General features: G+C 50.1%; 1 protein-coding gene and 1 pseudogene across 6 annotated transcripts in view; one reads left to right on the forward strand and one right to left on the reverse strand.

Annotated features, from left to right (window-relative positions):
- NTRK3 (neurotrophic receptor tyrosine kinase 3) overlaps positions 1-26,807 on the forward strand; it is a 379,660-nt gene that overhangs the window by 148,556 nt on the left and 204,297 nt on the right. The window lies entirely within an intron of this gene.
- Positions 20,167-26,313, reverse strand: LOC116624194 (annotated as a pseudogene).

Genomic DNA, 26,807 nt, shown 5'->3' on the forward strand with positions numbered 1-26,807 from the left:
AGCAGCCCTCCAAACCACAGGCGACAAAGCAAAGAGAGCGGAACAACGGTGGATCGGGAAACACGCTTTCGGACGAGGGGAGAAAAGCCACACATCGGGAACACTAACAAACCAGCCAGCCGCTGCAGATCCCCGGCCACAGCTCCTTCTCACCTCTCTGCCCTTCGTGCTGCGCACGCATCATGCAGGATGAGTGGCACGGGGTGATGGAGAGGTGTGCTGCAGGAGAAGGAATCATCCAGCTGGGGCTCAGCCACCAGGTGTGGTTACCACCTGCTCCCATCTCAAGCTTCCGGAGGGAAGGACGAAGAACTTCGGGTTGCTCTCTTCCTGGGTCTTTCACACAGACAGTTAATGACGTGCTCTTTTTCTCCCTCCCACAATACCCTAGTACGTTTACTGTAGAGAGAGGTTTGCCAGGTCACTCTGGTACAAGGCCCTTTATGCTCTTCTCTTGTATTAACTCCGCTTCCACCAGCCAGAGAAGGATTTGCTGACATCCTTATACTGGCCTCCCTGGCTTCCCCGCCCCACTCCAAGGAGTGGCTCCCTAATTGGTGGGACCCAGTGCAAGATGTTCAAAAAGTATTAGAATTTCAAAACAGCTGCAGTAGAGCTTTATACCCCAAGCGTGGGGCTCTCTTGAGCATGGAGCCGGGGTGCAGGCCCTTGGAGTCAGCTCTGCTCCCCAAATACAGGCCCTAGCGACTTGATCTTTCCCTGAATGGTCTTGAACGAAACCTGTTTCTATGCATCCTTTTTCCAGAGAGGCTGGGATTTGGGGTAAAGACAAGAACATTAGCTGATTTGTCACTTCTAATCATAGCAGGGAAAGGGGACAGGAGGTATTGAACATACACTGAGTACTTACTACGTGCCAGGTGTCTAAGAGATCTTATAGTAGTCTTCATAGGTAGCTATTCTCCCCATTCTAAAGATGAGAAAGCTGCTCAGGCTGGTGGGATTGCCCAAGGTCATGTGACTGGTAAGTAGGAAAACCAGGTTTTCAACGAGGTCACTTAAATCAGCAGTTCTCAATCTTAGCTGCACATTCCAATCACCTAGTGAAATGATATAACTCCCTCAGCCCAGGCTGCACCCCAGACCCATTAAATCAGAATCTAGAGGTGAACCCCAGGCACAGGCCTGCTTTCTTCGACTCCTTGGGTGATTTCAGCCGTGCGGTCAAGGTTGAGAAGCAGTGGTGTCCCCAGTCTGCGATGCAGCCACCTCGCTTCCCCTCGCTGCCAGGTCTGTGTGGGGTCTGCAGACACCAGCCAGCCTGATCACTCGGGAGCTTGTTAAACCGGCAGATGCTGGGGATTCACCCTCACACCCAGTGGCTCAGACCTGGAGTGAAGTGGGGGACAAGCAGTCTCTCTGGGGGACTCTGAGGCTCACTGAAGTTTAGGAACCATTGTCTTGGACTTGTAGAGAAAGGGATGATAACATGGCCAGTGCTTCTCAGACTTCCAGGTGAAAATGAACCATGGGGGAGGCCGGGAATCCTGTGAAAATGCAGATTCTGATTGTACTGCGTGGAGAAGGGCTGAGAGTCAGCATTTCTAAGAAGCTTCCAGAGGCTGCTGCTTTGTTGCCCACACTTCCAGTTACAAGGGTCCCAGCCACTGGGGAAAAGCTCAGGGCTGTGACCTGGGGCTTAGGTCACATCTCTGCTTTCCATTCTTCTGTGGGCTGTTAGCAATGTTGGCCCGCCTCCGAGGCTTACTGGAATAATAACGGGATCACAAGAGTACAGAACACAACCTCGACAGGCACACTGCATTTTACTGTGTTTGTTGCACACTGAGGGTTGGCGCCAGCCTCACGTCAAGCAAATCTGTCGGTGCCTTTTTTTCCAATGGCATCTGCCCACTTGGTGTCTCTGTGTCCCATTTTGGTAATTCTCGGAATATTTTGAACTTTTTCATGGTGATCTGTGTTTTGGTGATCTGTGATCAGCGATGACAACTCACTGAAAACTCAGAGGATGGTTAGCATTTTTTAGCAATGAAGTATTTTTTTAATTTAGGTATGTACATTATTTTCTTAGAAATCATGCTCTTGTGTGCTTAATACACGACGCTGTGGTGTAAGCATAACATCTATCTGCACCGAGGGGCCAAAACATTCATTTGACTCCCTTTATTGCCATTTGTGCATCGTTGCAATGGTCTGGAACTGAACCGGCGGGTCTCTGAGGGACGCCTGGACTTCTAAGGCATTTTAGTTCTACCCTCTTTGGGTAAAGAAGCTTCTCGTATTTCCTAGAGCAGCTTCTGTAGTGGCTTCCTCGGCTCAAACCAAACTGTCACCTCCTTCCATACCAAGGCACTTGTAAGTAAGGCCTGCTGCCTCGTCCGTTTATCTCCGTGACAAGTGTGAGGTCAGTTAGCACTGATGTCCCCCTTGAAGAGAGCTGTGGGCAGGGCCCCCGGGAGGCCAGCAGTCAGTTGGCAGGCTGGCAGTCCCAGCCCAGAGTTCCTCTCCTCTTCTGGAAACTTCTGTGTCCTGTTTGCTCTTCCTGCCATGGCTGGTCCTTGAGGATGGTGCTGGGGGCTACAGGAAACTGGAGAAGCTTGGACTGGCAGGCTCTGGGCTGGATCAGGGGGAGGAGGCCTCATGGGTTGAGTTGGTGGCCGCCCAGGCTGCGTGCTGGCCTCAGACAGGCTGCAGGAGGCTGGAACTGCCTTCTCCTCAGTCCTGCTGCTCCCGGGGTCCATGTTTGCACAGGATGCTTGCCCTGCCCTCCGATTTACCGTGGAACAAGAGTTGCATATAGTTGGCCAAAGACTGGAGCAGTTTTTGTTTTTTTGTTTTTTTTTTTTTGTACCCGTCCCAGAAATGCCAGGCCTGTCTACCTGACAGGCATCCTGAATTCGAAGGGGCCTCTGTGCGGTGGCCACGCAGACCTGTTCCAGGCAGGGGAGAACACCAGCGTCTGTCCGGCTGCCAGCAGGGCCTGATATGGAGCCCTGAGGAGGGCGCCTGAATGGTTCTGGAAACTGCTTTTCAAAGTGAATCCTTCCAAATAAATGCGCTTCGGTGCATTGGCCTGGGACCAGTGGAGGGGGTGCCGACGGGTGCCCAATTGTTGGCTCGGCCTCTAGGAAAAGCAGGCAGAATTTGAGCGCTATTATTAGCTGTTACGTGTGGAAGTGGCTCCCAACAGCACCAGTCCCCGCCCGGGCTTGCTTTGCTGGGGGGGAAATGCCTGCCTGATGGGGCTGTGTGTGGGGCTTGCGGACTTCTCAGGAGAAGCACTAGCAGGAAGGAGGGGCCATATAAGAGAATGGGCAAACGGATGCACACGTTTGCTGTTGCACACACGAGCGTGTGGATTGGGGCAGCCTTTCTGGAAGGTGGCTTGGCATTTTCATTACAAGGCTCAAATCATGGGAAGCCCGTGTCCCCGTAACTCCCCTTCTGAGACATTAACCTGAAGGTAATAATCACAAATGGCTGCTCGTATTTATGTGTATGGATGTTCATCCCTCTGCAACGGACACAGTCAACTTGATGAAGTCAGAATTGTTTAAATATCTGGTGATAAATGGCTAGCGAAGCACATTCTGGCCCATCCATACGATGTAATTCATTGCAGGGATTAAGAATGACATTTTTCCAAAGTACATTTTTACAACTTTTAAAAAAATATTTTCTTTATTCATGAGAAACTGAGAGAGAGAGATGCTGAGAGAGAGAGGCACAGGGAGAAGCAGGTTCCCCTTAGAGCAGGGAGCCTGATGCGGGACCCGATCCCAGGACCCTGGGATCATGACCTGAGCCGAAGGCAGATGCTCAATCAACTGAGCCACCCAGGTACCCCAGATTTTTACTATTTCTGAAAGGATATACGTGCAAATAGTAAGAAAGCCTGATAGCATAGAAGATAGCTTAGTGATAAGTGTCTGTCTCTGCCTGCTTTTCTGTTCCTGGGGTCACCACTATTTGAGGTTCTTGCATATCCTTCTAGAGACCTGTCAGTCCTGTCTAAGGATAGATGTTTCCCCACTGCTCTTACACGGACGTCAGCTTATATTCACACTGTTCTGCACTATGTTATTTTTGCCGACAGTCTATCCTTGAGATCATTCCCTATCAGCTCACAGAGATCTACTGCATTCTTTTCTTTTTTTCCAGCTTTATTGAGTTATAATTGATATATAACACTGTGTAAGTGTCAAGGTATACAGTGTGATCATTTGACACATGAATATATTTACTGTGTTCTTTTTTTTACAGTTGCATATTTTAAAAATGATACTTTAAAGCAATATTTATTGACATGTGGAAATGTTCACACCTTATTTCCGAGTAAAGGCTGCAAGCAGTTTCTGTTGGTTTTTTTCCTAAAATGAAGGGAAAGTATTTTCACATCTATACCTAGGAAAAATACTAGGACCTTATCGACAGATCAGAATGGAAACAGTGGTCATGTTGGGGTGGTGGGATTACGGATGCTTTTTTTATTTCATCCTCTGTGATTTTTGTTTTCTTTGTGTTCCAAGTTTTTTGCCTTGAACCTTAAAACAAAGCAGGAAGCTGCTGGGGTGGCAGGCTGCACTCCTTTATTGGGTGCAGAGTGCTGACTCACTCCCTGCCGAGGCTCCATCTGCCCCTTCGAGGGGGTGACCTGGGCCCTGGTGTCACTTAGGATTACTGACTGCACAGGCCAAGGGCTCCTTCCAATGGGTTCTCAGGCCACTTGTATCAGAATCATCGATGGTGGTGGGGACTGATTATAATGCAGTTTCCTGAGCCACATCTCCTAAATCCAGTATTCTGGTGGTAGGCCCTAGGAAGCCGTATTCTTAAAACAACAACAAAAACAAAAACAAAACAAAACAAAAAACACCCTCAGTGACTATGGTGCTCATTAATGTTTGGGAGACTTTGGTGTAATCAGAAATTGGCAAACTTTTTCATAAAACCCAAATAGTAAGTATTTTAGAGTTTGCTGGCCATCTGGTTTCTGTTGCAATCACTCAACTCTGCTCTAGTAGCAGGAAAACAGTCCTAGGCAACATGTAAATGAGTGGGCTTGGCTGTGTTCCAATAAAACTTTATTTACAAAAAGGGGCAACAGACCAGATGTGGCCCACAGGCCACAGTTTCAGACCCCTGCTGTAGATGGATGTAGTACCTTAAGAAATTAATCAGAAGATGGGAGAGCTTTCCAAGAGCTCCTTATAGGTGAAGAAGCAGGTCATATTATAAATAGTGACCATTAGTAAAATGCTTTTTATCTGCCAGGCACTTTTCATAGGGGAAACTTAAAATAACACGACACAGTAGCTATTATTGGTGTTACCCTGACAAGGCAATCGAAGAGATGAACTGATTAGCCTGAGATCACATAGTGATGGCAGGTCTGCCTGAACGCAACAGCCGAGGTAGAAGGTTGTAGTGTGACAGTCCTCTTTCTCTCTAGGCTTTGAAAGAATAATTTCAAAGTCTGTTCCCAGGACATCAGGTGTCCCCACGTCCCTCCAAGTTCCCAAGCTAAGGAAGAATAGCCACAGCCGTGCCCTTGGTGGGTACAAGTCCTGGGATTCCTCTGCACCTCGCAGTTGCCTTAGCTGAGTGGGGTCCTGAGCCATCTTGGGGTCTCCAGGCCCTCTGGGCATCAGCAGACTTTCTTGCGGCCCTCCTCTGATGACTGCTCAAGGCTCCAGGTGGCCAACGTTCACCCCACTTGGAGCCCATGGAGATGGACTGGCACCCAACACGTCTGAGGCAGGTCTGAGCAAGAGTGACAGTGTCTGCTGTCTGGGATATTTCTTCCCTCCTCGCATCCCCCCACCCCAGCCTGCCTGAGCCTCAGCCACCTGGCTGGCTCACAGGGAAGCAAAAGCCCCCTGCGTCAGACTCTGAGGCTGGTAGTTCAGCCGGATAGCTTTGCCAGGCAGCAGTATGCGTGGGTCAGCACCCACTGAGAATACCAATCGCTACCAGTTTCTGAGAGCCTAGCTGGCCTGGAGATGCTGGGTTCATTACATAAAATCTTGACAGCTTGGCTTACTCACTGAGGAAACTGTGATCATTTACATAAAACAGAAACCAGAGCCTAGAATCCAGTACCCAGAGCAGACTAACTGCTCAACCAAGCAGCAGCTAATTATACAGTCATTGTTGTTATTCTGACAGTCAGCAGTCCTCTGGGGTTGACGTCATCATCCCAGTTTATACCGACGAGAAAGCTGGGATTCCGGCAGCCCTGGTGGGGTCCTCGGGTCTGTTGGACTCCAAAGCTGTGTCCTCTTAGTCAGTGTTGTGCATTTTACTCCAGGGCTGGTGGGAGCCATGGTGGGTCCCAGCCTAAGAAGCTGCAGAAAGCCCGGGACAGATGGGTCTTTACTTCCCTCCATCATCTGGGAGCCTCCTGCCTCCTCACAAACCAGTGGCAAACTCCCCAAGCGAACATTGGGTACTTGCCTCTTATCAGTTAATAAGCCGCTTATCCTGCCTCAGGTAGACATCCGACTGCAGGTTAATGGGGCCCTTTGTGGCACCAGTCCTGGCCCTTTAATCCCTGCCCCCACACCCTCCTGCTCCCTCTTTCTCATCTTCTCCAAGTGCACAGTACCTCCCAGAAACAGCACGGTGCACTCTGGCAGTAACCCCGTTTCTAGATTCCACCTGAGGGCTTGGCTCAGGTTCAGAGATATGGCCGAGCCAGGTAAAAAGCTGCAGCCTTGGCTGACGTACCCCCAACCATGCTCCGGGGTGACCCCCTGCCCCCATCATTTGTATGTCCGTGAACTGCCCTGTGAGCCAGGGATGTAAGGGTCCTTCATTCTTTCTCTCCCCTGCCAGTCCCCACCCCGCCGCCCTTGCCTGCTCTGGTACAACCCCAGTCCTTCTGGAAGCTGTCTCCCTCTGTCTTTGCACGCTGCCATCCATCTGTTCCAGCACCCCCCCACCCCCCAATGGCCTTGGCCCTTCTGCATGGTCCCCCCACCCCAATGTGGTTCCACCGCAGTCCTCCTGTGTGGTGGAAAGTTGTGTGTGTCTTGTTCTGTGCTCCAGAAATTCCGGGCTCCAGAAATTTCTGGCCTCTGCCTCAGATGGTCCCCATGGCACAGCTTCCCGGGGTCCCGGCTCCTCCTTTCTGTTCAGCTCAGCCTTCACTCCCCCGAGGAGGCCTGCCCTGGCCACCCAGAGCTGGGAAGGGGGCGCGGCAGGGGTGCCCTCGTGACTGGGCTTTATAGCACCATTCACCTTCCTTCTGTAGCATCGTGCCCAGTTATCGAAGGAGGGTTTGGTGAATGCTTGCCTCTCCCAGCCACCTGACCATGTCGGGCTTGCTCACGCAGCGTTATTAATGCAGGGGGGTGCACAGAAGTCCTCTGACCACCTTGGGCTCTGCACCCAAAGGGCTGGAACCTGGAGCTCCTCCCCGGACCCCCAGCACCCCCAGTTTTGTTACTACTACGATGGGACATGTGATCTGGGATATTTCTTTTGATGCCTGTTGATTTGCCAATAAGATACAGATGGGCATATTCTCCACCAGCTAACAGCTCTTCCTATGCATGGCTTCCTTCCCCTCTACCCCCATGGTGGCCCCCAGACAGGAAGACACTAGGATGGAACTCCTTTCCCTGAGATCACCCTGTGTTTATGTGGCCCTCTGTCTCCCTCAGCGTCTCTTCCTTTACCCATGGCCTGTGCAGACTTGGGCCACTCGTGTGGCTTATTCTTGTGTTCACGCCGCTACGATTTCTTCCTTAGCCTTCTCCCAGTGCTCATTACAGCTTCGAGTCAGATGGGCCGGGGGTCGAGTCCTGGGGCAGCCGCTTGGGAGCTATGACACTTACCGAGACTTATTAACTGTTCTGAGCTTCCATTTCCCCAGCGGACAGATAAAAAGGGGAATCTTCATGATGCAGGGTGGATGAGAATTAAGTGAAATTATGTATATAAAGCAATTTGCTTAGTCCCTGGCCATGTAGTAATCACTCAGTTAAGGTAGCAAGGGGAGAAATATCGGGACTTCCACTGCATTCAGATAAGCTCTGTGTAATCCACAGGTCTTTCGGTGGCTGAGATTTGCAGCCTTCGTCCCATTTTAGAATCACCTGGGGGTCTCTTAAAAATCCCAGTGGCCAGGTTGCTCTCCCGACCAGTCAGAGTCTCAGTGGCCCTCCCCAGCCTCCTTCCGACAGAGCACAAACCCTTTGGGACATTCAGAGATGGGAGGGATTGAAGACGTGGCAGAGAAAGCTCTTCTCTATTGGGCCCCCACTATGTGTCAGGCACTGTGCCTGGCTCTTTCTCTACGTGTTCTCATTTTATTTTCACTGTGAACTTGTGACACATGAATTATTGTCCCTGTTTCTTCTATGACCTTCAGGAAAGATGTGTGACTTGCTTCATGTCAGGCATTGGCTGGCTTAAGGATGAAAGACGAAGAGAGGAGGGTGGGGCTGGGGTACTGTTCTTCTGTTCTGGTCCCCCTGCCCCCTCCTGCGTGCGCATTCCTTCCTCGAGGTGGCTGGCTGAGCCCCTGGTTTTCACCCCCTTCAGGCTGGGGGCTGGCTGCCGCACCTGTCCACCTGCAGTGTTTAATGACCCGGCCCGCTTGCGCTCATTGGGGCCCTCACCAGTCATCTGCCACCTGTTCTTCCATGTGTGGTCGGCCGTGCTGTTTGCTTAACGGGGAGATTTAAGTGCCTCACAAAGGCTCCCAGTGGATGAGGGGAGAAGCATTCGCTGATGAAATGGGAGCATTGTTGTTGTTTTGTTTTTTATTGCCATTCATTTCCAGGCTTTCTGTCGGGTTGGGGAAAAGTGAGGGTTGGGGTGGGCACAGACAGGGAGGGGCTCCTTCTTGCTTCACTGTACAGGTGGATCAGAGGGGGATTTCTGGAGTTCAGAGCATCTAAAACTTTACTGTGCATGTACAACACTGAGGAATCTTGTTAAAATGCAGATTCTGACGTGATAGGTCCGAGGTAGGCCCTGAGGGTCTGCAGTTCTCAGAAGCTTCCGGGTGAGGCTGATCCCATTGGTCTACCAGCCGCACTTGGCTTAGCAAGCCTCGAACTTTGGATGAGGGACATCCATGTGTATGTTCTGACCCCTGCAATTTCCGTTTGGGGAAGTGTCCTGGAATGGTTCAGAAATCTGGGCATTAGCCCTGGCCGTGCTCTGATTTATCTTCGGACATCTTACGAGTTTCACTTTGTCCTCCATAATAGGATTTAAATTAAGTGGCTTTCAAGGTCCCTTCTGGTTGTACCGTTCTGCAATTCTGTCGGTTGGGTTGGAGTAGGAGAACAGGGTGGATCAGACGGAGCGTGGAATAGGGAGGGTGGAGAAGAGCATCCACTGTACAAATCAGTGTTTCCTCTGAGATCACCAGGCCTGAGTCATGAAGGGTCAGAGGTTGAGGGAGATAGGCCGTGAACTTTCTTTTTTTTTAATGTATTTTTATTTTAAAAATATTTTATTCATTTGAGAGAGAGAGAGAGAGCGAGAGAAGCAGGGAGGAGGGACAGAGGGAGAGGCAGACTCCCCGCTGAGCAGGGATCCTGATGTGGGACTCGATCCCAGGACCCTGAGATCATGACCTGAGCCGGAGGCAGACTGAGCCACCCAAGCGTCCCCGTGAACTTTCTTTTGTGCTGTGGGTAGGCTGAGCCCAGGGTAGGCTGAACTGGCAGGTAGGCACGGTAGCTCTTACTTTCTAACTCATACTTGGCTTCTCTGAATGGCAGGAGCATGTCTGGGGACATCTTGCATTCTGCAGGTCCCATGGAAGATCTTTTCTCTGTGGGAGGCACAAGTCTAGACACTGGGGGATGCAGAGCTGCACACGTTTTTGTCCTTAACGGGCACAGAATGTAAGAGATGTATATCTTACAGAACCTGGAGTCTGGCCACTTTTTTCTAATTGGAATCCCTATGTCTGATCTGTCAGTCCCTCTGTCAGATGGGGGGCTGGTGCCACCAGTGGGGATCTCTTCCCATGGGGTGCTCTGGTATTCTCCTGATGCCATGATAGCTGGCCCCTTGAGCCTACACCTCCTTGCCCACCACCACATCTCTAGGATGGCACTTTCTCTCTCCACTGGTCTGTTCTTGGGGTGCTCCCCAGTCGCTTGCCCCTCCCAACCATGTTGATCCGTTAGATCCCCAGGTTCTGACCCCTTCCAGTCTGGCCTCTCCCACTGCCACCTGGGACTCAGTCATGAGTCCGGTCTCAGGTTAGGTGATATTTTCATTTCACCAGTTCTTGTAGAAGTTTTTGCACACAGTAGGCTTTATCCATCCTACCCAACTGGACACATCCATCTGCAAGTGGATGGACTTGGGCTCCTGTCCCTGCGATTGCTCTTGGCAGATGTGGGATGGGCCGTGGTTGGGCCAGGGAGGCCAGAGAGGGCTTTTGGAGCAGGTTATGGTCTCCTCCCGGCTTTCCCTGGGGAGCCTGTGATGCTTTCGGAGAGTTCTGGTGCGGGTCGGGCCGCTGCATCGCCTCAGTAGCTCTTCTGGACCAACGAAGGGTCTGGAAACTGGGGACCTTTATTTAGTTTTTGTATTTTATATACTTATTTTTATAAAAGGAGTGTAACTACATCATAGAAGCTCTAGAAATTACTGAAGAAGAGTCAGCAGTAATCCCATTCTTCAGTAATTATCAGTGTTAGCCTAACGCATGTGAATGCGCGGATGTGAAAACACACACGGGCACACACAGATCAGTCTGTACCTGAGTATCTAGATCCACATACATACGTGACACATATATTTAAATGAAAATCATCTTGAACAGTCCATACAGTTCTTGACCTTTCTTCCCCACTCAGCAGTGTTTCCTAAAACATCTTTCCATGCGGTTCACGGGGCCCATCTCTTTAGCTTTCCACAACTCCGCAAAGCTTATTTCTCTTCCTTGCTTTCTTCTTTTCACGTTGCTTGTATATTATACCATTTCATTTGGTTAATTCAGAATTTAATCCATTTGCCCTGAGGCTACATGGCAAGGGGGCCAAGGGTATATTTCTAAAATGCGAATGAGCGTAAGAAAGACCCGGGCCCTGCTCCTCTGCGTCTCCACTCCTCTCAGCTCCCTCGGTGCATGCTGTTCGGCTTGGCTTTGTTCAGGAAGCATCAGGTATAGAGAGGCTTGGCAGAAGCCGACTTAACCTTCTGTCTGCGGCAGCCATGGCCACGCATCAATCAGCAATTATGGATCACCCACTGCGGGGCATTTCAAAGGCCTTGAGGGTCCGGCTCCTCCGTGAGCAGAAACCAGTGTGGAAGCCGGGACGGGCTCCAGTGAAATATGTAATCTGAACAGCAGAATCCTTAATCGTATGCGCATGCAGGTCACCCTTGAACAAGGCAGGTTTGAACTGAGCTAGTCCACTCACATGCATATGGTTCTCGGTGCTGTTAGCGTGTTTTCTCTTCCTTACGATTTTTTTTTTTTTTTTGAAGATTTTTTTATTTATTTGAGAGAGAGAGAGCGCATAAGCGGGGGGTAGGGAGGAGCAGAGGGAGAAGGAGAAGCAGACTCCTTGCTGAGCAGGGAGCCCGACATGGGGCTCCATCCCAGGACCCTGAGATCGTGACCTGAGCCGAAGGCAGACGCTTAACTGGCCTCATGAGCCACCCAGGGGCCCCCTTTCCTTATGATTTTCTTAATAACATTTTCTTTTCTTTGGCTTACGTCATTGTGAGACTGTACATACAAAATATGTGTTAATCGACTGCTTATATAATCGGTAAGAATGCTAGTCAACAGTAGGTTATTAGTAGTTAAGTTTTGGGGGAGTCAGAGGTTGTGAGTGGATTTTCACCTGTGTGGGGGCCGGTACCCCAACCCTGGCATTATTCAAGGGGCAGCTGCACGCACACCAGCAAATGCTGGTAGAGGGAGACGGGCAGCGGGAGGCACTGATGGGGGCACGGGCTGTGGCCTAAGACGGGAGCCGGAGTCGTCGACTTGGCGCTTTGTGTCTTGGGCCAGTCACCTAGACTCTCGGCCCTTCAGTTGTCTTCGTTTGCAGATGTGAAAGAATCGTGCCGGCTTGAGAGGAGTTTTGAGAGCATCCCCTGGGGTCACCTGTGGGGAGCACTCAGTGCAGCGACTCACACATGGTCCGTGCTCAGAAGGCGGCCCCTGGCATTTTTTAGGGATCTCATAGGTGGGAGAAAGGCAGTGCCTCCCCGGGGTGTGTCCGCTCGTGCATTTCCACTCCTGAGGTCCCTTCCTTTTGATGAACTTAGACTGTTTTACAAAGTTATTTTTATTCCACTTCGGTGGGAGGCACAGGGGAAAGATACAGCCGTGCTCTCATTCTATAGAAAGAGAAGTTCAGACCCTGGGAAGCAGTGGTGCGTCAGGGCTGGCGGAAAGAGCATCACACCTGGGATAAGGAGGGGCAGGTTCCCCTCCGGCCTCCGCTGCGGAATGGCTGTGTGGCCTGGGGCCGTCTCTGCTCTCTCTGACCCTCCGTTTCCATGATTCCATGATTCCATGATGTAGGATGAGCCAACTGGTTGGGCCACCTCCTGAGTCCAGCCCTCTGTGGCTCAAAGGCGCAGTCAGGGGCCCCTCCTGGAATATTCTGCTCATCCTGGGTGGACATTCCCGAGACGTCAGTGATTTCTGACGCTCAGGAGCACCTGGGGGAGCCACGGCCGTGGCCTGGACTCGGCAATGCCGAGTGTACAGTGGGGGAGCTGCAGCGATAATCCTGTCTGCGGCCTCACCAGAACACGCGTTCTCTCTCTCAGTGTAGCTCAGCTTGAATTATTGAGGATGATCCTTCCCAGTCATTTGGGAAGGTGAATGAAGCCTTAGTCATTGGAGCCCCTTGCACAGTCTTGTCTTGGCTCACGTCTATTGAGATGTCCACCCACGAAGAGGGCCCTGGGCTCGCCACCAAGTCAGGTGAGAAGGAGCTGGGTTCCAGCAGGCCGTGCGGTCACCACCCTCTGCAGACGCAGAGCAAGGCCAAGCGCCTGGAACAGAGGAGGGCACGAGAGCAGACAACGGACACCTTGGTTCTGGCCTCGAGCCCCTCTTGGTGGCCGACGTGTCCCCTGTGTTCTCCTTTCCCCTCCCTGCCAAGGCCCAGGAGCTGTTTAGGAATACCTTATCCTCTGTGACGTAGCCAGTTGCTTTCCTTGAGCTCGCTGCACAGAGCTGGCCTCGGGAATGATGAGATGACCGGGTGAAGCAGGGGCGCAGGCTGAGATAGGGCTGGAAGAGGGCAGTGAGCTCACACACACACACACACACACACACACACACAACACATACAACACACACAACAGACACACACAATTCGAAGCAGTTGAATTTCAGTGTTGATAGCTGGCTAGTGGCACCAGCATGAGACCGTCAAGGGCAACTCACCAAAAAGTCAAAACATTGTGCTGACAACAAAGTGGGAGACCAGCAGCCATAACCCTCGTGCTCACAGAAGAATGTTAAGGCGGGAACAAGTGAGCAAACATTATGAAGACATGATCTCAGATTGCAGCAGGGAAGACAGACCTTGCTCTGAGGAAATGCACATCTTCATTAGAAACAGTAGAATGGATTTCAAAGAAATACCTTTGATGCATAAAACACAACTTAGTGCGGTCGGAGCTGGAAGGAATCCGCCGCATCACTACTAAACATCCAGGCACAGAGCAAAACGTCATCATCTTCCAGCACTGAACGAAGATGGCTATGTGCCAAGAATATTCCTCTCACCAAATCTTGTCATGTTGAAGCCAGCAATTTTAAATTCGTGTTATTTGTAGCTAAGATATTCTGGAAAGTGGCATTCTGTGCCCCAGGATTAGCCCTGTGGCTGGAGGCAAAGCAGGTGTGGCTAGGCTAGTCGGGGGAGCAGAGAGGCTATTGCCCTAGGAAGGCTAGACTGGAGAGGAAATTCAGTAGCACAGCAAACCTCAGTCAGCAGCCAAGTATGTAGGAAGTATGTCTGTCGTCTAGAATTGTCCACTGCTGTCCCATGGAATGGAGTCCAGGCCATGGCGCTCCAACCAGGACCTCTGGGATGCATCTAGTCTCCTGCACTGTGGCTCTCAAAGGGGCTGGAGCCCACTGTCTTGAGTTATGGTAGGAGCTCTTTGGGGCAGGGAGGCTGTGGGTGGATTTCCATATGCCTGTATCCCTCACCTTCTTGTGGAGAATACTTATGGCCTGGCCACTGAAGACTTGTGCCATCTGAAAGGCACTGTCCCCTCCGATATCCCTCCCAGTGGTTTTATCGTGAGTCAAAGAGTGGCATGGGTAGATGGGCTTTTGAGGCAAAGAAGGAAAGAGGTTTCTATCTTTGTACAGTCTAATGTCTTTCTGCTTCTTCAGTCCATGGGCAGTGTTGAGGCTGTCCCATCTTCTCACCACTGTGTCGAATCAGGAAAATCACGCTCTATCTGCCTCCTCACACCGATAGGATGTATATATATACATTTGTGTGTATGTGTGTGTGTGTATTTATAAAGAGATTTATTTCAAGGAATTGGCTCATGTGATAGTGGGGGCTGGCAAGTCTGAAATCTGTAGAGCAGGCTGGTGGGCTGGAAACTCGGGCAGGAGTTTATGCCACAGTCTTGAAGCAGAGTTTCTTCTTTGAGAAACCTTGGGTTTTTTTTAATCTTGGAGACTTTCAACTGATTGGACGAGGCCCACCCACTATCAAAGAATCTCCTTTACTTAAAGTCAACTGATTGTAGATGTTAACAGCATCTATGAAATACTTCCACAGCAACACCTAGATTAAGGTGTTTTTTTTTTTTTTTTTTTAAAGATTTTTACCTTATTCATGTGGGAAAGAGAGAGTGTCCTCATGGGCATGAGCAGGGTGGGGAGAGGGAGAAGCAGACTCCCCACTGAGCAAGGAGCCTGACGATGACACGGGGCTCTATCCCAGGACCCTGAGATCATGACCTGAGCCAAAGGCAGGTGCTCAACCGACTGAGCCACCCAGGTGCCCCTTAGATTAAGGTTTGATTAAATAGGTAGATACTATAGCCTCGCCAAGTGGACACATAAAACGAACCATCACATTGCTTAACCTCTCTGAGCCTCAGTGTTCCTTATCTATAAAATGGAGTTATAATATCTATAACCTAGGTTTGTCATGAATGTACTGATGTCCATAATGTTCGTAGTCTGTCCCCAGTAGATACTTACTGGTAGGTAGCTAGCTGTTGGTTTTAGTATCATCAGCAAAGGCCATGGGAGATAACGCTCAGAAGCATCAGAATGCCCTCCATCAACTGTGCCTGGAAGGTGGCTATCTCTTTGTGCCCCAGGCCTTCGAACTAGTATAGACAGGCTTCGAAGGGCTCTGGGATTCTGGAAGGTGATCCTCAGCCCAGGGTGGGGATATTCCTCAGCCAATAGGAAGATGCTGCTTGAAATGCAGCAGTTGGTAGGAGTCTTCCTGGGGAAGTGTTAGGGGGTGGTAGATTCTTCTGAGAGCCTTTAAGACGATCCTTAATCCCAGGCCCCCCCTTTTTTGCTTTGTTCTTCCCAGGTGGGCTATGTATAGAAAGTTGTATGTTTTTGTTTGTTTTTTAGTATAACTAAATAGAGATGCTTAATTCAGCCTAGCAGCTCACAAGGAGTTAGAAACATCTTCTCAAATGCCTCTTCCTCAGGGGGCATCCCCAAGAACAGCTCCTGCTGCTTCTGTTCGCATCTTGTCCCTGTACCATCAATAATTCTCTTGCACAGGACCCGGGCAGACCATGTCCTGAAGCCGGCACAGTGGCCCTGGGCAGGTCCTTACGCTGGTGGGTGGGGATTCCTATCTCGTCTTTTCCTTTCCAGCCTATCCCAAGGTAGAGGAGTTTTTAATCTGGTTGGAGAGAGAGGCCTGGACGTGACGTTCATTATAGGGCCATGTTTTACTAGTGGTCAGGATTCCTGTTCCTAATGGGTCAGGAATTTATTTTTTGTCACCTTCTCTTATATATCTTCCTGCTCCACCTACTTCTGACTGCTATCAGGTAGGTGCGGTAGCCAAGGCCTACTCCAGTTCACAGAGGGTAGAGAGGAAGCTCTGTTGGGCATCTAAGGTTTACCAGAGCTGTCCATGGGGTAGTTTGGCTGCTGGCTCAGTGATTAACCACCTGAGGCTTGGTTCCCCTCTGCCACTGTTTCTTGCATATGAAGCTCTGTAGATGGGCACCCTGGGAAGATCAGGGGTAAATGGTAGGATGAGTCCTTCTTGGCCCCTTGGTTATAATACACTTAAAACAGTAGCCAGACCCCTTGGATCATTCTTCGGAGCAGAGTTTGACACCACATCACCTCTGTGCCGTGTGTCTCTCCTTTTCTCAGTGGATTCTGAAGAGGGCTTAGTGACTGCAAGGTGGCCAGCACTGGGCTGGGAATGTGGCTGGAGGGGCATAGAGGAGTGAGGAGTGAACCTCAAGGAACTGAACATTGAGACCTCATTCTCCTCTCTGGAAGAATAAGTCCAGTGATTCACACGCTCTGCCGTTGAGCTCTGTCCGCCAAGGCTGCCTTGAGGGGAGCTCCCAATCCTAGAGTTCTCAGACCAGAGGAGTTCCAGATCATTCTAGCCAACTCTGTATTCCCCTCTCTAAATCCTGAAGCCTTTTAGTGTGTGCTTGTGGGACTGGATTCCATGCTTTCGGTTGTCCAGCCCATGGGTCGCCTCACTGCAACATCCAATTTCCAGTTTCCATGTTTGTTCCCTGTTCATATGAACACTTAGTAACTATTAGATGAACATGGTGATAGAGTGAGAGACAAGTGGTTTTAAGTCCTTCCTCCCCACCGCCCCCCCGTTTTTGATACAGAGTTGGAGACATTTGGAGAGAGATCAAATGACTTCTTGGAGAACACTGTTGGTTGGGGCAGAGCCAGGCTAGAACCTGGTGTCTTGATTCTGGATGCTGTGTTCCTCCCACCATAACATTTTGCTTCTCTATGAGCTTAAAATCTGGCCTCCTTGTCTCATAAATCTTTAAGAGTTTTAGGGAATACTTGGGCAATTAAGGGATGGGGTGAATCGGAAAACTTCAGGGCCCCGCATTGGAATTCCTGTTCCTCTTGAGAACATACACCATCGCGGTCTTTCCCCTCATCCAGCATCTTGTGGTTAAAGCCTATGCCAGCTTTTAGCAGGGACCCCAGCCGAGGCACCTTGTCTCTTCTCTCTCCCTGGCTCCCCTCCACATCATCTTGTTTGCTTTTCCTCAGTGGGGTCACGTTTTCCCTTGTATTTCCAAATCCAGTCAGGCTTCCCATATGGACCGCTTCCCCTGGTTCTGTGAGCTGCCTCCAAGTCGCTGCCATCTCTCTGCTAACGACCTGCCCACCGTGCTTCCCCTGGCCACCACCCCAGAGCCACTTACAGCTCCTCGCTGGTCCTCAGTCCCCCTTCTGCGATAGCCAGGCCTTGCGCCGCTCGGCGCCTGCTCTGTTCTTTCAACCCTGTGCTCTCCAGCTGGCTTTGCGGGCATACAGTGTCATTCACGCCACCCCCTTCCCTTTCCTGAGTGTCTTTCAGGATTACAAAGAAGTGAGTGCAGCCTTGGGCACAAAACGTAAGAAGGTGCCAGAAAGCCCCAGTAATCAAGGTTAAAAACAATCAATAGGTTTTTACATTAATGTTGATTTTCTTTACACTCTTACTTGGCAGTCTTATTTCTCTTGATCACTGAGTTTGGAGCACCCCCTAGGTGTTGTGGCCAAGAGGGGAGCATCTCATTTGCTGTGCCCTGAGCAAGCGCCGTCATGCATCCTCCTCCTGTCCTGACTCCGCCCCTCACCATCCTTCGCTGGTACCCGTCTAGTCCTCTGGCCCTTGCGGACTCATTCCTTATGAATTAATGTCCTACTTCCATCTTTTTCCAGATGGTTAATAAAGATGTGAACACGTTCTGTAGGCCTCCCTCCAACCTCTCCATAGCCTGCCCGCTAACGGGGGGCCCCCGCGTGAGGAAAGACACTGCATTTTATCATGAGTTCTGTTGTTTGCTATCTCTCTGTGAGTGTTTCCATCCCACCGGGGTCTGTGCTGTCCTCATCCAAGCACCTTCTTGGCTCACGTGCCGGACTTGCTGAAGCTCCATGAATGGCATCAAAGATAAGCCCCTGTAAATAAAGCTTAGCGCCTTGCGAATGTTGGGGGCTGATGGCATGCACAGTCAAGCCCATTTGGATTCATTTTTCAGGGAAGATTCTGTAGAGGCCACATCGGTAGCTTTTCTGAAGTCCACTCATCCCTGCCTCCAGCCTCCTTGGCCCCCCCCCCCCCCCGCTTTTTTTGTCGGTCACGAAGACACCTCACTGCCGTGGGCAGGTGTCTCTCGCTCTTCTTGCTTATGGTATGCCGGCCCCATAGACGATGTGCTTCTTCTCTTGACCTCCCTGTTTCAGAAGTAGCTTGGGTTGGATGTACCTTTGTTCCTTCTTGTCACAGGAAAAGATAGATTTTGTAATATAAATGTGACAAAATGGAAGGTTACTATAGAATGATGTGTCCTTTGCAAACAAGCACATACTTGCAATGGCTCATGTGTGAAAGAAGGTTGTTTTCTTTGTTAACAAAATAGCAAATGCCCATAACACTAACTCAGGAAATAGAGAAAAACATGAAATCGCCCTTACACCCCCAAAATAACCACTGTTTACACAAATCTTAGCATATTTGCTGTCTGTCCATTTCACAAATTTATCATGCTGTGGATACAATTTTATGTCTTTGCTTTCACATAGTGTGGCATCATTATATGTATATGTAATCATTTTAACCATCATATTTAAGGATTACAAGCTTTTCAATCCAAGTAAATCTATCTTTTTACATTTTATCATTCCCCTTTTTTATTGGTCACTTAGGTTATAAATACAGTGATAAATACCAATGAGGTGAACATCTTTGTGCATATCATTTTCCTGAGTTAGGATTAATCCCATAGTTTAGATTCCTGATGATGGAATTAATCCCCTGTATTGACGGGGAGGATGAACATACCGCTTTACAGAAGAGTTTGACCGATTGACAAAGCCATGGTCAGCATAGGAAAGTACCTCTCCCCACTCCTTGCACTGGGTAAAAACATTTTTATCCGTGAGTTACTGTTACCCTAGGAGTTCCTCAGATAGACATATAAATAATTGTGGCACTCTTCGCAGTAGTCTGGTCCATTCATTTTCTCATGCTAACAGCATCAGTGATGGTAGCAATAACATCCCGACTGCTACCTGACATGTTCCTTCCACCAGCACCGTTTGATAGAAATATATTTGAGCCACGCATGTAATGTTAAATTTTCTAGTAGACCTATTCATCAATGTAAAATGAAACAGGTGAAAGTAATATTAATACTTTATTTTATTTAACCCAATATATGTGAAATATTACCATTTCTGCCTGTGGCACTAGCCACAGGTGCTTAATGTCCACGCCGCCTTCCCCCAAATAAGCCACAAAGCTCCGGCACACTCGCTCTTCTTTCTTTTAGGTGGGCTCTGAAAGTCTTTTCTGTGTTTTAGTCTCAAGTTCAGGTTGACCCAAAGCCGACTCTGAGCCAAGGACTTGATGGGCAGGTAGTTTATCTGGGAGGTGATTCCAGGAAGCCTATGGGAGCAAGTGGGAAAGCGTGAAGGAAAGGTGAGTTTTCCGAAGACGGGTGTGACACTGAGCGATTTCTGCTGTGGGCGCCTGGAGCGTCACCCGGCTGGGGATGCTCTGAGAAACTGACTGGGACATGCCTCAGAATTGCTCCCCGTGGAGATCCAGGGATGGGGACATCTACTCACGGACCCCCTATCCTCCATTCACCGGTTGTGCTTGTCTCCAAGGGTGTTCACTCTCCCCCTGATTTCAAGTGTACCTGCTCGGGCCCAAGCACACTTCTGTGGTGCTGGAGGAAACCCTCAGGCAGAGAAGTAAAAGGCAGGCTCTTGAGGGGGGTTGTAGTCAGGGTGCTGAGACTATCTGCCATAGTTTTCAGTAAACTCAGATGGGCCAGGAATGTGGGGTAGGGGCAGATGCTGCTGCTGAGCCCCCGGTCCATGTCAAGGTGTAGTGGGATTGTTTTTTGGGTTTTTTTTGGTTTGTGTTTGTTTTTGTTTTTGTTTTTTTGTAGGCTCCATGCCCAGTGTGGAGCCCAGCATGGGGCTTGAACTCACGACCCTGAGATCAAAACCTGAGCTGAGATCCAGAGTCGGATGATTAACCGACCAAGCCACCCAGGTGCCCCAGCATCTTCTTGAATGAATGGGCATGATCCCAGCCCAGGCATTTGTGATTACAAGCAACAGAAACGGATTCTTGCCCACCAGGCAGAAGCTAATTGACAGAAGGATGTGGAGGTCACTCAGAATGTAATGGGACTGGGGAGGAGAGTGCTGGTTTGCGAAATGGCAGGGAATATGATTTTGTTCTATGATGTAGCAAGCTGACCGCATCGTTAACATCTTGTAGTGGAACTGAGTGGTTAAGGTGCCCTCAGTCCCCTTGTTTGTTTCTGAGTGTGGAGTGGGAGAGAGGTCACTTTGGCTTCCTTTTGGAAGGTCAGCACCTAAAATTATCCTCCCATTTATACTATGTACGATAGAAGAAAGATGATTCCCCTACAGGAAATCAAATTGCTGTTAGGGAATGAATGCTGGGCAGCTAAAAATGGACAAATGGCCACATGCAGAAGGGGATTGGGCTTTCTGGTGAAATCTGAGTAAGAGCATGCCAATCCATTTTCTGCTTTTGATCAGGTACTGTGGTTATGTGAGATGTCATCATTGGGGGAAGCTAGGTGATGGGCTATGTGGGATCTTTCTGTACTATTTTTGCAACTTCCTGTGGGTCTATAATCATTTCACAATAAAAAGTAATAAAAAAAAAAAAAAGGAAGGGGAATTGGTGGTTTGGAGATGTAGATACTTTTGGAGTAGAATTTGGAGAAATTGGAGTAGCCAAACCTTAACATTTTCTCCCGCCTCATCCTCAAGGGCACCAGAATACCAGAGCTAAATCTTTAGACCTCAGCTTTACTCCTCCTCCAGCCTTTCAACTCTGAGGAGGGTTAGGCTCCCATTTATTTGGGTTGTAATGGATTTACAATTCATTGTCTTTTTTGAAGTTTGTGTTTGGAGATTTGTTGTTGATCTGCAATTAATTGGATAGGACAGCGCACGGGTCTGCAAAGGGACTGTGTTTTGTACAGTCTGCTCTCAGTCCCATTTCAGCAAGAAGGAGAAAGGGGATAAGCTCACTTTTGTTGAAATATTCCCTCCAAATAGCAGAATAGCAGCTATTTCTTTATGTGGCTTCCCAGCCAGAATGTATTCTGAGGGGATTATTAAATTCTAGAATGTGACCATTGGTATGAAGACAGTCAACTCTCTAGAGAATGTGAATGCTTCCCATCTTTGTTCTTGTGATGTTCTGATGTCAGTGGAACTAAAAGAGAGTCTAGGGCCTTGGTGGCAGGTACTGTTAATGCAGGCCCAGTGTGCCATCGGTTTGGATTTACCCACAACTCCCAGGTAATGGGTGTTGGGAAGCCATTGCTTATCTAAACAAGATCTAGGAGCTTTACACCCTCATTTAGCTATTAAATTTCTACTAATAATTCTGTAATAAGCATTGGCCAATCAGTTTCATTCTGTTGTGATGGGTTTGGACAGATTTAATCTAAGCAATAATAATAATTCACAACAATAGAAAACACTGAGCCTCATTCTTCTCACTGCCTAAGTTATTCCCTAGGAGTGAATCAGCTATTTAGGGAGGAAGATGCATTCACATCTGCCGGGCACTGGAGCCTTGCTCAGTCAGTTAGCATTGCTGCAGGGCTAGATAATCCCACAGGCCCTGGTTTCTGAATCTGTGCACAGCCTAGCCCTCGGGCCTCAGGCGTGCGTGCTCACCATCTACACGTAATCCTTCTTCCCGGAAGGCAGAGTATTTTATAGGTATGATCTCATTTTTCCTCCCAGCCTTCTCTGGAGGCTGGGAGGGATCTGCTTTGGGAAGCTCCTAGAAGATTTCTTCTTTCTTCCGAGACCTCTCCCCAGCTCACTTTCCTCCCAAGGCTGCAGCAAGAGGAGCCCACTCCACCAGCTTTTTCTAAAGAGTTTCCAAGGCGCTGCACTATCCTTCGAGGGGAATAGGGATGCATCCTCTCCTTGTATCATGGCATTCAGTGTCAGGGGGTGGGGAGGGGGGGGCCCCTGTGCAATCCTGGCTGCACCACATGGGTGACCTGGCTCAGGCAGTTTGCTCTCCCCTGCCCTCAGTTTCCTGTAGGAATGGGGAGGATACCCCTTGTGTTGTTGAGACATTCAGTAAATGAGAGCGCTTTACACAAGATAAGTAGAGGGCCCATATTATTACTATTAACTTTATAACAAAAAATACTGAAACCCAGAGAGAGGGTTAAAGGGCTCTCCCTGAGTCATTCGCTAGAACCCTGCCTTCTGGTCCAGAGTGCCCACGGCAGGGGTGATGCCCTCGCTGCGGTTACCGTGGCGGCTCTGAGATCAGAGTGTATGATCGCCATTATGATGACCGCTTGCGTTACCTGAGACAAATATGCTGTAGTTGGAAATAACACGACTTCCAGATGCAGACAGAGCATCTGTGAAAATCCTGACCTGAGGGTCTTTTGCCCCTTCCAATCCCTTCCCTTCCCTGTGCCCCAGTCCTGCTGCCCATTTGGTGGTGATACGAGGATATCGTTCCTCCTTTGTTTCCAGTTCTCTCCAGAACTGGCTTTTTAAAGGAGAAGAAAAGATGCTTGACTTTGTGATCCAAATTGAGGTTCCTCCTTGCCAAAAAATGCTTCCCCATCTGTCTGAGGTTTCTTATCAAGGGAAAATAATTTTATGTTTTACACTGAAGTAAAGTGACACTTGGTTTTACCTTCTGTGGTAGGCAGAATAATGCCGCCTCCCCCCCACTTCCTCCCCCAAAATATCAGGTCTCCATCCTTGGAACCTGTAAACAGTACCTTATAAGGAAAAAGGGTCTTTGCAGATGTGATTAAATTAAGGATTTTGAGATGGAGAGGTTATCCTGGATTACCGGGTGGGGTCTAAATGAAGCCATGTGTATCATTTTGTGTGTGTGTGTGTGTGTGTGTGTGTGCGCGCGTGCGCCTGCGTCATGCTCGCGCCCGCATGCTCGCGCAGAAAGCTTGATTGTATCCATGTGGTCCAGGGCTTGCTCAAGGGCTCCAGGGGGCTTAAAAAGCTGCCTGGTGGCTGCAGGGAGAGGCTCAGGTACAGGCCCTGGCACCAGGGGGATGCCGGAGGGACCCCTCAAAGACTGCTGGGCTCCAGAGGCTCCTAGTGGTGCTAGAGGGGGAGCCTTTCAAAGAGCTACTCACCCAGCCCAGCTTGGGGGCCAGCCAGCCGGCCTGCAGAGGTGATTCAGGTGGTCTGGTCTCCCATCTTCTTGATGAGTTTCACCTCCTCATCCAGGAAGTGCTTCCCCAGGAAGTCCAGGCATGGGGGTCTATGCGGGCAGAACCCAGGGCCTGCAGACCTACCTCGTTCAGGTTCTTCTTCAGGATCATGGCAGCTTCCCTGGCATCCAGGGTTTGACCCCACTCATCTTGGGGTGACTCCTGCATGTCTTGAAAGAGGGTGTGGCTGCCATGCTGGTTTTGCATCTTCAGGAGACGCTCAGGGCCCTTGTGCTTCTCAGTCAACTCTCAGAAGAAGTGGCCCATGCCCTCCAGAGCCAGATCGTCACAGTCGAAATAGAAGCCCAGAGAGAGGTAGGTGTAGGAGGCCCGAAGATGCATGTTGACCAGGTGGTTGATGGCGGCCTCCGCCTCGCTGGGATGATTCTGACCAATCTGGGAGTGCATGGTTAATTGGTAATAAGGAGCTACGCTCAAAATACAGTGTTGGCTGGTCCCAGAGCCAGAGGATGGCCGAGAAGATGGGTCCAAAGGTTGTGACTGGACAAAAGGTTGGAGGGTGGTGGGAGGCTGCAAGAAAGGGTATTCTTGGGTCTATTCAGTCCAAGCACTGGTGAAGCAAGAGACACATCTGGGAACCGCCAGGGGCACTGTCCATACGTATCCTTTCAAGAGAGAGGCTGAGGGAGATTTGACCCTCATAGTGGGAGAATGGGCTGAGAGGTTTGAAGGTGCAGGCCTTGAAGATTGGAGTGATGTAGTCACAAGCCAAGGAATGCTGACATCCCCTAGAAGCTGGGACAGTCTAAGATCAGATCCTCCCCAAGAGCCTCCGGAGGGAGCATAGCCCTGCTGACCCCTTGGTTTGGGCTTAGCGATTCTGATTCCACCTTCTGGCCTCCAGAACTATGAGCCAATACATGTCCCTCGTTTGAAGCCACCGAGTTTGTGATTATCCTGTTACAGCAGGAAACCAACACGCCTTCATACTGCTGGGGCTGACCAGGGGGTCAGCCTCGCCTGGTGGCCTGATTTCCTTAAGAGGGTCAGCGCCCTGGCAACATGAAGACCCCAGGGATGGGAAAGCAAATCTCTCCCCACTGGAGATTGAACCCAGGCCCTGGTCCTGCTTATGACTCAGACTTACCACAGGTAAGGCCATTGCTCTGATGTTCCAGGGTTGGAGGTCAAAGGAAGCTGGTTGGATCCAGGACGGCCAGGCCCTGGCCTTTGACGCCATGTAGTGGGAACGTCCACGGTGATCCGAGCTACGGGGCCTCAGTGACCGGAGCTGGGGCCCAGCCCCAAAGGGCCTGTGGGCTCTCGTGTTTCTCTGACCCACCAGCCCCGCGTGCCCGGGGGTGGGGGGGGGGTTGTCTGGCTTTTGAGGAGCCCTGAGCTGGGCCTGGGCTGCTGGCCGAGTGCACCCGAGCTGCTCGGGAGGCCGCGCCTGGCTCGTCGCAGCTGTGCCAGGCAGGAGGGCGTCTGAGAGTCGTGCTTCCCATTTGCCACGTTTCGACGTATGATCCACTGCGAGACAGGATGCATGTAATTTGTTAGCAGTATGAAAATGCCGACTTCTGCAGAAGGTTTACCTTTTTCCGTAAATTAGGGCAGATTCATGGTTCTTTCGCTAACTTGCCTTCTGATGTGTTCTCTGGAGGAGGACAGAAAGGGGTGGCGTTTTAGTTAGCCTCACTGGGAATTGCTCAGAACTTGGGGGACATTTGTCTGGCAGGTGAGCCATGGAGATAAAAAGAGTCCAAGAGCCATGACCAAGCAACACTCCCCTTTCCTTCTAGCCACATGTATGGGTCAGATGTGTGATCTCCCCATCCTTGGCTCGTGGCAGACATCACTAATTGATCCTAGCACTGGTCAGCATGGGCTCAGACACAGAAGCCTTCCCAACATAGTGCCTTAGTCTGCCACTACCACTTGATCGGGGTGGACATGTGAACTGACATCCATTTGCTGTTCCTGATAATTCCTTCCCCAACACTAAGATACCATGAATCTGCCCTAATTCCCAGCAGGTATGCTGGTCTTTCCAAAGTCCCTTTTTAAGCATCTGTTTAATGAGAAGTCGAGCCCCCCTGGCTTTGACTGGGCTAAGTGGCAGGTAATAAAACCAGTTCCCAATTCATCTCAGTTCCCCATTTAGAGCCACAGCAAATGTCATAATAGGGATCGGGCCTCTGGCTTTTCTGTGGGTCACAGATCACAGAGGAGGCATGGGGACTAAATTTGGAAATCAGCAGCTGTCCTGTAATGGGTGTTGGCTGATTTTTTTTTTTTAAGGGGAGAGTTTTGGGTCAGATGCCTTGAGCACCAAGCAGCATGCACCAGGCTCCCAGAGTGCTGGGCCAGAGCAGCAATGTACCTAAGTTGTCTGAGAAGCTGTGCTTGTCCGCACTACTTGGGGCTGGAGACCGTGGCCTTGCCACCCAAGAGGAGGAGATAGGCAGGAGCGGCTGCGAGGAACCAGCTGCCTCCTGGCTTTGCCAGGGTCTGGTGCCTGGGCAGAGGATGCTGTGGGACTGTGGGCCGGTCAGGAGCTGCTGGGGCACTGAGGGGGCTTATGGGACGAGGAGAAGGTGGAGGAAAACCATGCAAAGCTAGATCCTGAAAGTTATCAGCCAACTGTGAATGTTTTTGTCTGTTTGGTGTTAACTTCCCAGGAATGACTGGAGAAAAATCCTCTGTTATTTCATTTCTAAAGAAGAAAGGACTGGCTAGATTTGCAGTAAGGATCTCCTCCTGGGGTTTGCGAGTGATCTTTATGATGGAGATTCTCAGCAGACCTCACTCTTTTCCCCTTCTTTATGGAGATATGGATAGAAGAATGCTTATCTGTGTGGCCTAGGGGGTGGGTTCCTCCCTCCCACCCTTGCTTGCTTTTTTCTTCATTTTTGAGCATCCGCAATGTACCAAGTACTAGTTTACATATTAGGGTTCAGCAATAAATAGAGTCTCTGCTCTCGTGATGCTTCTACCGCAGTGGGGATGGGGGGGACAAATAGTACGCCAAGAAATACATGTCTAACGTGTCAGGTGCTGATACATGCTACGCTGAAGAAGGTTGAGAAGATGCAGCCAGGTGGAGGGGCTGGGGGACTCTGCTGGATAGGGAAGTCTCTAGAATGAGGGCCAGCTGAGCCCAGAGGGAATAGGCCTCACAGACCCTGGGGGAGGAGTGTTCCCGGAGAACACACAGGAACAGAGGCCTTGGAGTGGATCCAGCAAGCTTGGCCGAAGCCTGACAGGTGGTGATCTACCTGTCAGGGAGTCAGTGACGAGAAGTCTGGTGACGAGACAGGTGTGGGTCCCGGGATGGGGCACAGAGACAGGCCTCTGCTTGCTGGGAGGACTGGCAGGACAAAGCAGGGTCTTGGTGCTGGAGAAATTGGGGGCCC

Source organism: Phoca vitulina, unplaced genomic scaffold (genome assembly GCF_004348235.1).
Source record: "Phoca vitulina isolate PV1807 unplaced genomic scaffold, GSC_HSeal_1.0 scaffold65, whole genome shotgun sequence".
Taxonomy (NCBI): Eukaryota; Metazoa; Chordata; class Mammalia; order Carnivora; family Phocidae; genus Phoca; species Phoca vitulina.